The sequence below is a fragment of the Chiloscyllium punctatum genome, chromosome 3, assembly GCF_047496795.1.
Source record: "Chiloscyllium punctatum isolate Juve2018m chromosome 3, sChiPun1.3, whole genome shotgun sequence".
NCBI lineage: Eukaryota > Metazoa > Chordata > Chondrichthyes > Orectolobiformes > Hemiscylliidae > Chiloscyllium > Chiloscyllium punctatum.
Window position 1 is genome coordinate 69,677,628 of NC_092741.1, and position 13,724 is coordinate 69,691,351.

The 13,724-nt window shown below is 40.6% G+C and overlaps 1 long non-coding RNA gene across 1 annotated transcript in view; it reads left to right on the plus strand.

The window, feature by feature from the left end:
* The window catches only part of LOC140454875 (uncharacterized), a 64,315-nt gene that overhangs the window by 30,443 nt on the left and 20,148 nt on the right, over positions 1 to 13,724 (plus strand). The window contains exon 2 of the long non-coding RNA XR_011952745.1: positions 3,382 to 3,502. This is a non-coding gene — a long non-coding RNA (uncharacterized lncRNA). The remainder of the gene's footprint in view (positions 1 to 3,381; positions 3,503 to 13,724) is intronic.

Sequence of the window (13,724 nt, forward strand, 5' to 3'; positions counted from 1 at the left end):
TGAACATGCTGAATTCAACAACTTGCGCAATTGAGTTCAGTTTCAATAATACCACATACGCTTGGACAGATAGAATCCATAGAATCCCTCCAGTGTGGAAACAGGCCCTTCGGGCCAAAAAGTTCACACCGACTCTCTGAAGAGTAACCCACCCAGACCCATTCCTCTACCCTATATTTACTTCTGACTAATGCATCTAAACAAAAATTTGGGCAATTTAGCATGGTCATTTCACCAAACCTACACATCTTTAGACTGTGGGAGGAAAGCGGAGCACCCGGAGGAAACCCAAGCAGACACAGGGAGAATGTTCAAACTCCATACAGTCGCCCAAGGCTAGAATTGAACCCAGGTCCCTGGCACTGTGTGGCAGCAGTACTAACCACTGAGCCATCGTGCTGATGATGCTGCCATGGGATCCTACCACGCCCTGTTTTTACAAATATCTTTTTTGGAGTTTCCATGATGAAGTGTCTTGGATGGAATAACACCTACCTTCAAATTCTTGCATACTTCCATGATGTTGATGATATGCCTGCTATATATGAATCTGCAGTTGCAAGTATTTCTTTCTTTACACATCTTAATGAGAACCATCTTGCACTGAAATTCTCTTTTCAAAATCATCTGTCAAATGAAGTCCCTTTCCTCAACATGCTAATTGAGTTATTGACCGGGGGTTCTCTACTATTGCCTGTCACAAACTTACCTTCACCGGTCAGCGTATGCATTGGAATTCACACAGTTACACCAGTATAACATTGGCCTTATTGGAAACATCATATAGGGCCTGAGCTGTTTGTTCACTGCTGAAACAGGGCACATCAAAACCATCCTAGGTGATAATGGCTACCCTGATCAGGTAAGTTTTCACTGAATATCACACAAACTCATAGAAGGCCCGAAGTTTGTCACTGCTATTTCTGAAAATGTCCAGTCAGCCTCAGATTAGGGCAAGGTACCTTAAAAGTTTGACCACCACGTGGAGCTAGCTGTTTCAAACTGTTTCTATCCAGTAACAACACAAGTTGTAGTTGCCATTTAGAGGATGCTGCTGTTAAACCAAAAGGATATTCTGCCTGTCGCACAAATGAGTAACGTGGTATATTTCAGTGCCAGTGCCACTGATCTGTAGGGCATATGCCCCTAAGACTGACTGATCACATGTCCCTCTGTTGCAACAAGCAACGAGCCAAGTTTAGAAACTTAAAACATTGGATGTGGCTCTGCAATTGGACATTATTCACTGGATTACATGTATAATTATCAGTCAGACTCATAGTTTGGTGCATGTGCTGGAAGTTATATACATTAATACACAGGGCCCCGCTCTTTGCTGTCAGACAAAATATCGTAAGCACACTGTGTGCCTAAATAGTGACATCCATTCGCCAGTTCATTTCTCAAAGAATCCCTACAGATAAGGAGCAAGACATTCAGTTCATTGAGTCTAAACCAACCTTCCAAAGAGAATCCCACCCAGATGCACCTCCACACCCTATCCATGAAGTCCTGCATTCCCAATGTCTAATCCACCTAGTCTGTACAAACCTGGACACTATGGGTAATTTAGCATGGCCAATCCACCTAGCCTGCACAGCTTTGCACTGTGGGAGGAAACTGGAGCACCCCGAAGAAACCCACACAGACATGGAGAGAATGTGCAAACTCCACTCAGACAGTTGCCCAAGGCTGGAATTGAACCCGGGTCCTTGGTGCTGTGAGGCAGCAGTGCTAACCACTGAGCTACTGCGTTCCCCATTAAATGACCTGTCTAATCAGATTCAACATGCTCAGTTTAAAATTTAATGAAGACGGTCTTTTAATTGACAATTAACATTAATGGATGCATTCTCCATGGCAAAAACACTGCCCATCAGATGCCACTTGCCAAATAATCAGCACTCTCTTCTCACAGAGTATAAATTTCCCTCTGGAAATTGTGTTCTTGTGAAGTACCCTGATGAATGAAGAAAAGAAAAGTTTTGGCAAACTGTGTCTTTTTTCAGCAGTACCCAAGGTTAGCCAAATGTTTCAGTCATGATCATGGAACACAAGAAAGAATAATGCACCATGGTCTCATCAAAAGATATCAATTGTAACTTTGGCCAGAGCAGGCTTGCTTTAAGCAGGTTATAGAGATAAACAGGCTAGAGATATGATTCCAATATTTAAAGACCGTAGAGACGGAGGAGAGGTTAGAGTTGAGACTGTAGGAAGAAGATATAGACTGAGAGTATGTTGCTGAGGTCTGGGTGATGATGATAGCTTTAAATGGAAAGAAAGCAGACTTAACATTTTGAGTTCTTTAGTTATGTAGAATGGTCATTGAACTTGGATGTTAACTCAGTTTTCTCTCCACAGATGCTGCCAGACCTGCCAAGTTTATCCAACAATTTCATTTAGTTTTCAGATTTTCAGCATTCATTGTTCTTTGTTTTATTTGTGTTTTCAATGGAAGTTGGATAATGCTTCAACAAAGTGAGACATTGATAATCCCAGCTACACATAGGTTAGGAAGGATGGTCAAATGATCAGAAGAGTAGTTCAGAAGGAAAAAAGGGGAATAAGAGAGATAAGAGAGAAAAATAGGAGTTTAATGATGATGCAAAGTGAAATCTAAAGGCAGTTGGACATTATGTGGAGAGGAATGAGAGGTAACAGCATAAGTAGATGCATGATGGATCACAATCTTAGATTTTCAGAAACCCATGACATCTTCTCACTTGATATAGTCATAGAGACTGGGAGGTAAGGAGAAAAGGAGTAGGTAGTCCTTGAGCTCAATGATCCTAGAATAGCATAAACAGGTGAGGAGATAAATGCACATTAAATGTTTGATCTGGTAGAACTAGACCCTTTAAAGAATGACCAGATTGGCTGTGTTGTAGCTTCAGATCTTGGCTGTCTGTCTTAAGGTAGTGAGTAGAAGGGCTTATCTCAGAGAGAACAGCATGATTGGAAAACGGTGAGTAAATTGCTGGCAACTGAGGGAAGACAAAGGACAAAGGAATACTTTAGTCAGTCATCGGCAAAAATAGATAGACAGAGAAATAGTTTCTTTTTAAGGGAGTAAAATTAGAAGATGCTAGTTCATAATAAACCAATATCCACTCAAACTGGGCCACACTTAGATTGTGAAACAGTCCCAAACAAAAATTTGGAACTATTGTTTCGTGAACTTCAATGAATAGAAAAAAATAGAGAAATGAACTCTGAAAATTTTTTAAAAGTAAACAAAACTGGGCAGGTAACTGTCAGTAATCTTTAACTGGTACATCTTCCATGGCAATGCCTCTCCCAGTCAGAGTTCACTTGCCAACCAATTATGATTCTCTCATATAAAATGTTGCTTACCCTTTGCTTTGGTGTTTCTTTCAGGTTCTCCTGATGACTGCAAGATGAACAGCTTCGGCAACCTGTTGATTTTTTTATCCATACTCAAGTTCCTTATGAGGAAACGACTATTTGTATACAAAAGGCACAACTGCTCTGTTGTATGGTATGTTAAGACAAACCAAGGTCATTTCCACAATAATGATTTTAGCCATATATCATTAATTTACTTCCACACAATTTTCTTTTCTGGTTACTTAGTTTTAGCTGCAGACACTTAACCTTTATCCCTATTTGCAATGCGTTATTTTCTTTAGGTTCAATGCTCCAAATATCAATACTCAAATTCATAGGCTTGACAATAGATAACTGAGAATTTACTGTTGTGTCATATTTAATTCACAACTGCATTTGTATTATGTATTTAATAAAGAAAGGTGCCCCAAGGTGCCACACAGCTGTTTGTTTTGCACATGAACTGCATAACTATTACAGCACAGAAGAAAGACTTTTATCCACCATTTTTTGATTAGTTAACATCTGAGGAGCAATCCAAAATTAATACCTCTGTCCTAGCCTCCTCTTGTTAAACATATATTTAAAAGATTTAATCAATCTCCCGTAATAAATGATTATCTTTATCTCAACCACACTCTATTGCAAAACATTCCATACACTAATATTCTCACTCAGGATTACAACTAAATTAGGAAACGTATGTCCTATAGGAATCTATGGCAGCATTCTCTTTGGCCAGTTTATTTTCCCTTCTATGATACTAGTCAGATAAAACCCCTGATTTAAGGTTTACCAAAACTCAAATTTCAAAACCAGTCAGCTATTGAATCTTCTTTGGGTATCTTCCACTTGTAGATTTTCTTCTTCTTAGGGATTTCTGTTTCACAGGTCACTGATCGATAAAGATACCTTTAAGAGAGCTATTTTTCAGGCAGTCTGTACATGTTGGTGACTTGGCAGTTCTCCCCTCAACTTTTCAATTTTTTCTGGTCTTATACCCTAAAGCATTGGATTGTTTCATTGTTTTTTTAAAAAAATATTGTCAATATACTAAATTCAAACCTGATTACAAGTTGGTATTTTGGAGCATAACTTAAACTGATTGGTGGAATTTGAATTTGTTTTGTCATCTCCAGGCAGCCCAGCTAATCTAACTATTTCACCAAATGTTACATTGTTACCTTGTTCTGGACTCTCTGTACCTCTCTAAGTCCTTGTTAGCTTTTAACACTCTTAAAAGGTACAGTACTTCATAATATAAGCAATGGTGAAAAATATGGGAAAATACAGAGAGAGAATGTGAAAAAAATCAGAATTTTGACATTCAGATTTGATTTTTCCCTCAACAGTTGAATGGTGACTTTTGAATCTTGTCATTAACTGGGGAACTACTTTACTTCCTTGCATTTGCAACTTATTAAAGCCAAAGTTGCCTTACTAATAAGCCACTTAAATCCTTCTCCCCTCCCCTGAAAAAAACAGAAGATACAAATCCCTACAATGTAAGTCAGAGCGAGTTCCCTTGTAGCTGCTGTTGCTGAATGCTTGTCCCAGCAAGTTTTCAACTGCTTATTCACAACAACATTGTCACATTCTCCATTCCCAGCATCCTCTTTAACCTTTTATCCAAGCAAGTTGGCATCAGCAAAGTACCATCATGTCTGCTCTCGGTCTAAAACACACCCCACTTCAGCCACTCAACACTTCATTTGGGACCCATCTCATGCATGCTTCTGTCAGGTCATTTTGTGCAGAAGGGCACACACACATATCTGCACAAGATGCAACTTATGGCTCTCAATTTGCTTTCTTAACACACATGCACTTTTACAAGTGCTGTATACTTCATACAGCTTTCTAATCACATTCTCATTGGCTTCAGAACTGAGTCATATTTTGCTAGCCTGTGTTGGTTCCCATTGCTCTTTTGGTGTGCAGTGTCTTTTGTGCTGAACTACAGGCTAGCTGCCTCAGTACCTTGCATTGCTTTTTAATGCAGAGGAAAGGCAGGCAGGCAGCTTGTCAAAGTGCGGAGTGTTGAACAGCCAAAGAGGTGAACAGTACATGCCACGTCAACATCACACTGTAGCATGTGTAAGCAGTGTGTGGCATGTACTTAAAGTAAATGCCTGATGCTGATAGTAGGATGATCATTCTTCAGTGAGATCAAGGGGGACTACGGTTATTCAGGAAAGACTACCACCACCGATTCCTGTCCATCGGGTTAGACATGGTCAGTCAAGGGCTCGGTCATACCAGAGTCTGAGGATCTGAATATATGCAATCTGAGTTCTGGGGAAGTCAGTCAGTCATGCAAGTACAAGTACTAAGGAGATTAGAGATAGATCGGTCTGGTTGCTGTGGAAACATGAATCTGGAGGTTGGATTTTGGTCAGTCAAGGCTGTTTTGCTAATTCAGTTCAAGGGCTGGATTATGGTCAGCCTTAATTTGTTAGAATACAGTCTATGGAATCCTGGGACAAACAGACAGTTTGAGTCTCAGGTTGGGCTTCATTGCATTGGGTTGCTAAGTGAATGGTGACAACATTAGGAGTCAATTGGTGATAGTGCAGTGCGTCTCAGTGACTAGAAGGGGGATTTGAACCCCTGGAAGTGGTGTGTGAGGATGGGTGATTTCCTATGTATGTATCATGGTAACTCTGACCTCTACATAGGGAGAATGTAGAGCCAACAGGCCATGGGCATTTCAAAACTCATGAGCTCTGGGGTAAATTGGGACAATAAGTAATAACTATAAGAAACAACCTGACAGAAATGCAGGAAGGGTGAAATGTCATCACAGCCACAATGAATTCATGGCTTCCACAATCTGGGGTGGAGGAAAGCTGCTCTGAGGTTGGCCCTATTGACTTGTAAAACTCAGACTCATCTTCTGGAGGTACGAGATCTGCAGTGAGTTACCTGCACATGCCCAACTTGAATTCCTGTAGGCTTTGAAATCACAGGCAAGACACAGGAGGTTCAGGGGCTGAGCAAATCTGGAGTGTAGTGAGAGGACTCTTTTGGGACACCTGTGTGTTGATTCTTTTTATGATGGGTGTCTTCTGGCACTACTCTGCTTGAGAGGGAGAGGCAGCTCGAGTGAGCGCAAGGTTCCTCATCCCTTTCTAGCCTTGTCATTGATATGGACCAAGCAAGACTAGATCAAAGGAGTGCAGGTTTGTGCACAGATCTGTCAGATATTGATCTTGCTAGACTTGGGTTTCCATGGTGGTCACCAACCTGTCCATGATGACTGCTAGATGTTGGAGCCAGCACCATACCGATAATTCCTCCATTCTTTATCCCGCTTAGTGGCTGTTTTAACAAATCTACCTGCTGTTCCTGTATCTGTCTGTACAATGTTATGATCACGGGATCATCCTCTGCCTGGTCTCCAGCTGTCGTCTGAGTGCCAGAGATCTGGCACATTTGGTGCTTGGCCAACCTAGGAGACAATTCATTGAAGTGCTCACCACATTGTGCTCCTGATTCCTAACTTGGAATAGTACTAGGAATAGAAGGTCTCTGTGCCTCTGGAGGTGCAGCTGAATGGCTTACTGGCACATCCTCTGAGGGTTCAGGAGTTTCTTCCTCAGAGCTCGAGGTGGAGCTGAGGTTCTCTGCTGCTGGTGGGCTATTTCCAGATGCTCACTGGTGCTATTATTGCCCAAGAGAGGGAAGGAAGGGAATGAGCTGTCAAAGAGGGATAAAAGCTTATATGGATGAAGAATGATGCCAATGGATGGGCAGCACAGCACAATTAAATTTCCTGGTTACTTGGCTATTGAGATCTCCACAGCCTCATGAGTGATTGTGATCTTCTCCAGACAAATCAAGTATTTTCTCTTCATTTAGAATGAGGAGCCTTATGTCTTCCACTTCTTCCACAGCAGTTAGTGGTGGAGCAGGGGTATCAATGTGATGAGTGTCCCCAGTGAATGAATTGGAAATTCAGTGGGCAGCAATGGATTAGAGCTGTAGAATAGACATGATGCATGTAAGAGTGAGAGTTGCAGTATATGAGCCTTTTTGTGAGAAATGTGTATAGTTGAATAGTTGGAGTAAATGTTAGCTCTGTGATTGTGAACCATTGGGATAAGTTGGTGGTGAGTAACCTTGTGCTGTGCAGAACATCACTAACTATCTCCCTGCACTGCTGGATGTTCCACTTCACACAGTAAGCAGCACCAACTCAGGCCACAATTTTGGTCCAGATTTACTTTGTCTGGTAGTGTTCCTCTTCTCTCCACAACTCAGATACCTCCAGCTCCCTGTACGTGAAGCAGGAAGCAACTTGGTTCAGTGGTTAGCACTGCTGCCTCACAGCGCCAGGTTTGATTCCATCCTCGGGCGACTGCCTGTTTGGAGCTTGGACATTTTCCCACGTCTGTGCGGTTTTCCTCTGGATGTTCCAGGAGTAGAGTGGTGTTGGAAAAGCACAGCAGTTCAGACAGCATCTGAGGAGCAGGAAAATCCGACGTTTCGGGCAAAAGCCCTTCATCAGGAATACAGGCAGAGTGCCTGAAGGGTGGAGAGATAAATGAGAGATAAATGCTCCTCTCACTTATCTCTCCACCTTTCAGGCACTCTGCCTGTATTCCTGATGAAGGGCTTTTGCCTGAAACGTCAGATTTTCCTGCTCCTCGGATGCTGCCTGAACTGCTGTGCTTTTCCAGCACCACTCTACTCCAGAGTCTGGTTTCCAACATCAGCAGTCATTGTTTTTACCTCTGGATGTTCCAGTTTCCTCCCAGCATCCAAAAATGTGCAGGTTAGTTGAATTGGCCATGCTAAATTACCCATAATATTTAGGATGTGTGGGTTAGGTGCATTAGTCAGGGGTAAATGTAAAATAATAAGGCAGGGGAATGGGTCTGGGTGGGTTACTCTTTGGAGGTTCGGTGTGGACTTGTTGGGTCAACTGGCCTGTTTCCACACTGTAGGAATTCTATGACTCTCTGGGCCATGCCTTCAGCGAAAATAGTTGAGCATGATCGTCTGAGGGGCAGTTCCTAGCTGTAGCAACTGAAATGGTGAGCATTGGGCTTTAAATATGATATCAGCAGCAGGAGTGGTGGAAGATTCTGGCAGTGGTGGGCACTTCCACCTCTCCTGTCATGCAATTTCCAGAAAATGTTCCCAAAAGCCCAACTCCATAAGTAATAAGAAGATTAAGGGGAGATCTAATAGAAACTTACAAGATAATACATGGCTTGGAGAAGGTGGACGCTAGGAAATTGTTTCCGTTAGGCGAGGAGACTAGGACCCGTGGACACAGCCTTAGAATTAGAGGGGGTAAATTCAGAACAGAAATGCATGGACATTTCTTCAGCCAGAGAGTGGCGGGCCTGTGGAATTCATTGCCGCAGAGTGCAGTGGAGGCTGGGACGCTAAATGTCTTCAAGGCAGAGATTGATAAATTCTTGATGTCACAAGGAATTAAGGGCTACAGGGAGAATGCGGGTAAGTGGAGTTGAAATGCCCATCAGCCATGATTGAATGGCGGAGTGGACTCGATGGGCCAAATGGCCTTACTTCCGCTCCTATGTCTTATGGTCTTATAGGAACAGTGGCATATTCCTGAGAAAAGTTGCTCCAAGCTATGGTTAACCAGCATCATGAAGCTTACTTGATAAAATGCTTTGCTGAAATTAAGAGAATTCTGCCATTGGTTTTCCACCCTTCTCATTGCTCCTCTAAAACACGAGCTGCCCTATTTTCCATATTCATTAGCATGCTAAGTTGCAAACTAATGCAATATTAAAGTGTAAAAGCATGTTTTTTTTGTTAAATCAACAATAATTATGAAGGTTACAATGTTCACTCTTAAACATTTACAAATTATACTTAATGTAAAAGGAACATGAGACCTCATTTAATTTGCATTGTGTGTCTCCAAGCACACCATTACATTCAAGGCTCCCTAATTAAAACCTGCAAAACATTCACAGGTCAATTCAGAATTGCAGCAGTGTAAGCGACTCCAATAAGTAATCAATTTTATATCTAAATGCCAAATAAAATTCACAATCCAGATCATAAAATCAACAAAGTGAATTTGTATAGCATTCTTAATTTAGAACTGACAACTGAGATTTTACAAGGAGGAGAATTCGGTACAATGCAACTGCAACTTGTATTTTTACACAGCCTTTCATAGAGAGATCACCTCCAAGACATTTCCTTAACAGATACTGGGAAAACACTATCTTTGGATCAAAATCCTAGAATTCACTCCCCAACAGCATTGTGGGTCAACAACATGTGGACTGCAGTGGTTGAAGAAGGCATTTTATCACCACCTTCTCAAGGGCAACAAGGGATCAGCACTAAATACTAGCTCAGCCAGCAACACCCACATCCCATGAGTGAATAAAATTACCCAAGATTAATCAAAGTTATTTCAATTTAAGAAAGCACACAAAAACTGCAAGACTTTAGTGAGGAATTCAGAAGCATGGGAGCCAAATGACTGAAGGCACAACCACCATTGCTATGAAGAAAGGAGAGAAGTTGGAAAAGAGGCAAGTCTCGGAGGAACTGAGAGAATGTTATAATATGAAATGATAGTTGTTACAATAATGGAGATGGATATAAGGGTAGAGGATGGAGTGGGAATGAATGAGAATTCTATATTCAAGACAGATAGGGAATGGGCACTAGAGTTTTGGATGAGTTGAAGATGGGAAGCATAAAGTTACTCATTGGTAACTTCACTAGTTTCCTAATCTCACCTCTCCCCAACCCATTCCAGATCCAACCCTCCATCTTGGCACTGCTCTCTTGACCTGTCCCACTATCCATCTGAATGGCAGAGCAGATGTGATGGGCCGAATAGCCTAATTTTGCTCCTATATCTTATGGTCTCATGATCTATGATCGTGAACACTTCATGCAATGAACAAAAAGAACAGGCTGTTGAGTATTTAAGAATAATTGGATTTGCTTTTCTTTTAGAAACCTCTCATTCTTTTCCAAATTTGGGAGCATCATAGGAGTGTCCCAAGGAATTTGTACCATGAGCTATTTGTCAGTAAGAAACTGTCAGTAAGAAAAGAGCCTTGGCAAAAAAAAATCAATGGCAAGTAGCAGCAAAAAATGAGGACAATGCATGTTCCAAAAGATCCAAAAAGCTTACAGAAATATCCAGAAATTAGGGATCATACCAAGGTCAGTGCTTGTGCCTTTAAAGTATCTTTTCCATCGACCCAATAGCATTTTGAATTTGCTGCTCTAGAATACAGGCAGCTCTATTTGCAATTAAGAAATGGTCAGAAATGCTTGAAAGGCATTTGTTCACCATTCTGCACCTCTCCACTTGATGGCTTGGATTTATGGTCAGTGACAAATCAGTTGTATTTGACACTGACCTCAAAGAATGCTACCAGAAAGTATAAATTTCCCCTTCCCTAATGTCAGTTTGAATGTTGTGTTAAGTTAAGGGGATCTCCAGCCAACCAGAAACAATGATTTCATCAAGGAGGATAAGCAGCTGATTACACTGAAATATTCTCAGACAATGAACCATAAAGTTAAATGCATTCACTTTAAATCAAAGATTGTACAGGGAGTGAAATTAATGATTGAGACATGAACATGGTAATAAGGTCAAAACCAGAATCTCAGAAACTAATACTTAAAAACATTAATATACGTTCACACTTTTTATCATGGAGAAAAAATAACAGTAGTATTTCAGGAACAGTAAAACTTTTTTGTAGTAAGTATGAACTTAGTCTGCCACAAAAACTCAGAGACATCACATTCAATAAGATGTAACTGTTCCAAACATTTTTAACAACTAAAGTAAAATGTAAAATAACAGGTATTCATCAATTCATTGATTTCTAACTGATCGCAGACTCAGATACCTGAACAGTGCACCCACTGTAAAAGCTAAATACCACCAATAAGAACACCTGCATTTCTGCCATTAACTGTTAAATCCGTGGTTTCAAAAGAGTGCCTGCAGTTTCCCAGGAGTAATGATAGTGAAATAAAAACAGAAATTTTTCTGGCAAAACTTTGCAAGTGTGACAACATCTGTGGTAAGAAAGTAGAGTTCATGTTTTGAGAAGTCACTGGACTCAAAATGTTAACTATTTTCTTCCCACAGATGTTGCCAGACCTGCTGAATTTCAGGAACAATTTCTGTTTTTGTTTCAGATCTTCAGCATCCACAGTTCTTTGTTTTATTTTATCATAATTATAGTGAACATGGATTCACTGTTATCACGACTTCAAAATCTCTGCTAATTTCTCATAGATTGGTTGAAACTTAACTGTGGTATTGTGAGTCCACTTATCTTGTGGGACTAAATACAACTGTTTAGAACCAGTCTGAGTGCCAGAAAACCCCAGTAAATTGTTAAATGTATGTGCAAAAATTAAGCCTCAGCATCGAATGATAGTTGACGTCATATCCACATCTTGGTTTGAATTTGCATTCACTGCTAAAGGTTCATTGTAAAACCCTACTATACTGGATTTCTGAATGATAAAAGCCCAGAATATGAAATATTGAAACATCCATTTATGAAGCAAATCCCCAAAGGGCAATGCACCAATTTCATTGTAATATACATTTTAGATATTTTGGAGAGCAAATGGAGTTGAAAAGCAGATTTTGATATCAGAGCCATTTGGAAGAGTTTTTGTCTTGAACTGGTGGATCTCTAACTGGTTTAACATATAGGTCTGATATCAATCAGGTCGTCACTGAAGTTGGGCCTGAGCATATGGTTCCTAACTCAAAAGCAACCTGTTACATATTCAGAATGCACATGTACACCTATTGACTTTTCATAACTGGAAGGTCTACAGGGGAAAACAAAACTGTATCATCAAAAACGTGTGTGGGAGGGTTTTGTTTTATTCTTTAATGAAAGTTGTGCACCACTGACAAGGGTACCATTGTCTTTCAGAAAGAAGTGTTGATCTACCTTCTTGAACCACTGCAACTCACGTAGTGTAGGTACACCCACAGAATTTATACAGAGGGTGTTCCAGAACTATGGCCTGGCAAGAACAAAGGTCATGTCCCCATAGATGTGTTGCCCTTGTTTTCCTAGCTGGTAGAGCTTGCAGGTTTACAAACTCCTTTCAAAGAGGAGCCTTGGTGAGTTGTTACACTTTATTCTGAACATGGTACACACTGCTACCATGCATCGATGGTAAATTGACTGAAAGTTTAAAATGATTGTTGTGGTGCTAATTAAGTGGATTGTTTCAATTTGAATGGCATTGACTTAGTTGCATGTTGTTGGAGCTGCACTTATTCAGCTAAGTGGGGAGCATTCCACCAAACCCTTGACTTCTGCCTCTTAGATAATGGATTGGCTTTGGGAGTCCAGGGGTGTAATATTTAATTTGATTTGATTTAACTTATTATTGCCACATATACCAAGATTGTTTTGCGTGCGTGCTATCCAAAAAAAACATACCTTACATAATTACGTCAGGGTTCTAGAACAGAATGCAAATGACAGTGTTACTGCTACAGAGAGGCGCACAAAAAGATCAACTCCGATATATGAGAGGTCCATTCGTAAGCTGATAACAATGGGGAAGAAGCAGCTCGTGAATCTGTTGGCCCATTTTTCAAACCTTTATATCATGGAAGAGGGTGGAAGAAAATATAACTGGGGTGGGAGAGATCCTAGATTATATTGGCTGCTTTCTGGAGGCAGTGAGAAGTGTAGATGCAATCAATGGAAAGAAGGCTGGTTTTCGTGATAGAGTGGGCTGCATTCACAACTCTCTGTAATTCCTTGCAGTCTTGGGCAGAACAGTTACCATACTACGCTGTGATGCATTTGGGTAGGATGTTTTCTGTGCTGCATCTATAAAAATTGGTAAGAGTCATTTTGGACATGCCAAATTTCCCAGAATCAGACCAGCTTTCACAGCCACAATATTTAAACGGTAATTGGGAGTGAGCAATAAATACTGGCCTAGCCAGTAACGCTACACCCCATGGACATGTATGATTTGTCACCAAAATTGACTTGCTAAAGCGATAATAAATGTTTTATTGACTGATACAGCCAGAGAAATATCAGCTCTTAGATCAACAAATAAACTTCATCAATGTAAAACATTTTTTGAAGTAAGTGACTATAGTCAACATAAATGTCTGACAGGTGATTAAGAAATACTGAGTCCTGGGTTTGGGCTACAGCATGCTGAAATATGAATCACAAACAAAATAGAAGAGATCAAAATCCTTTTATTTTGAGAAAGTTCAGCACAAGAACTTCCTGTTGTTTCAGTGGAGCTTAATCCTCCAGCTGTCCAACTTAAATATCATTTCTGCGCCTGGGAAATAAAATGTTACAGTGAACACTTTATCAAGAGCAGACAAGGAA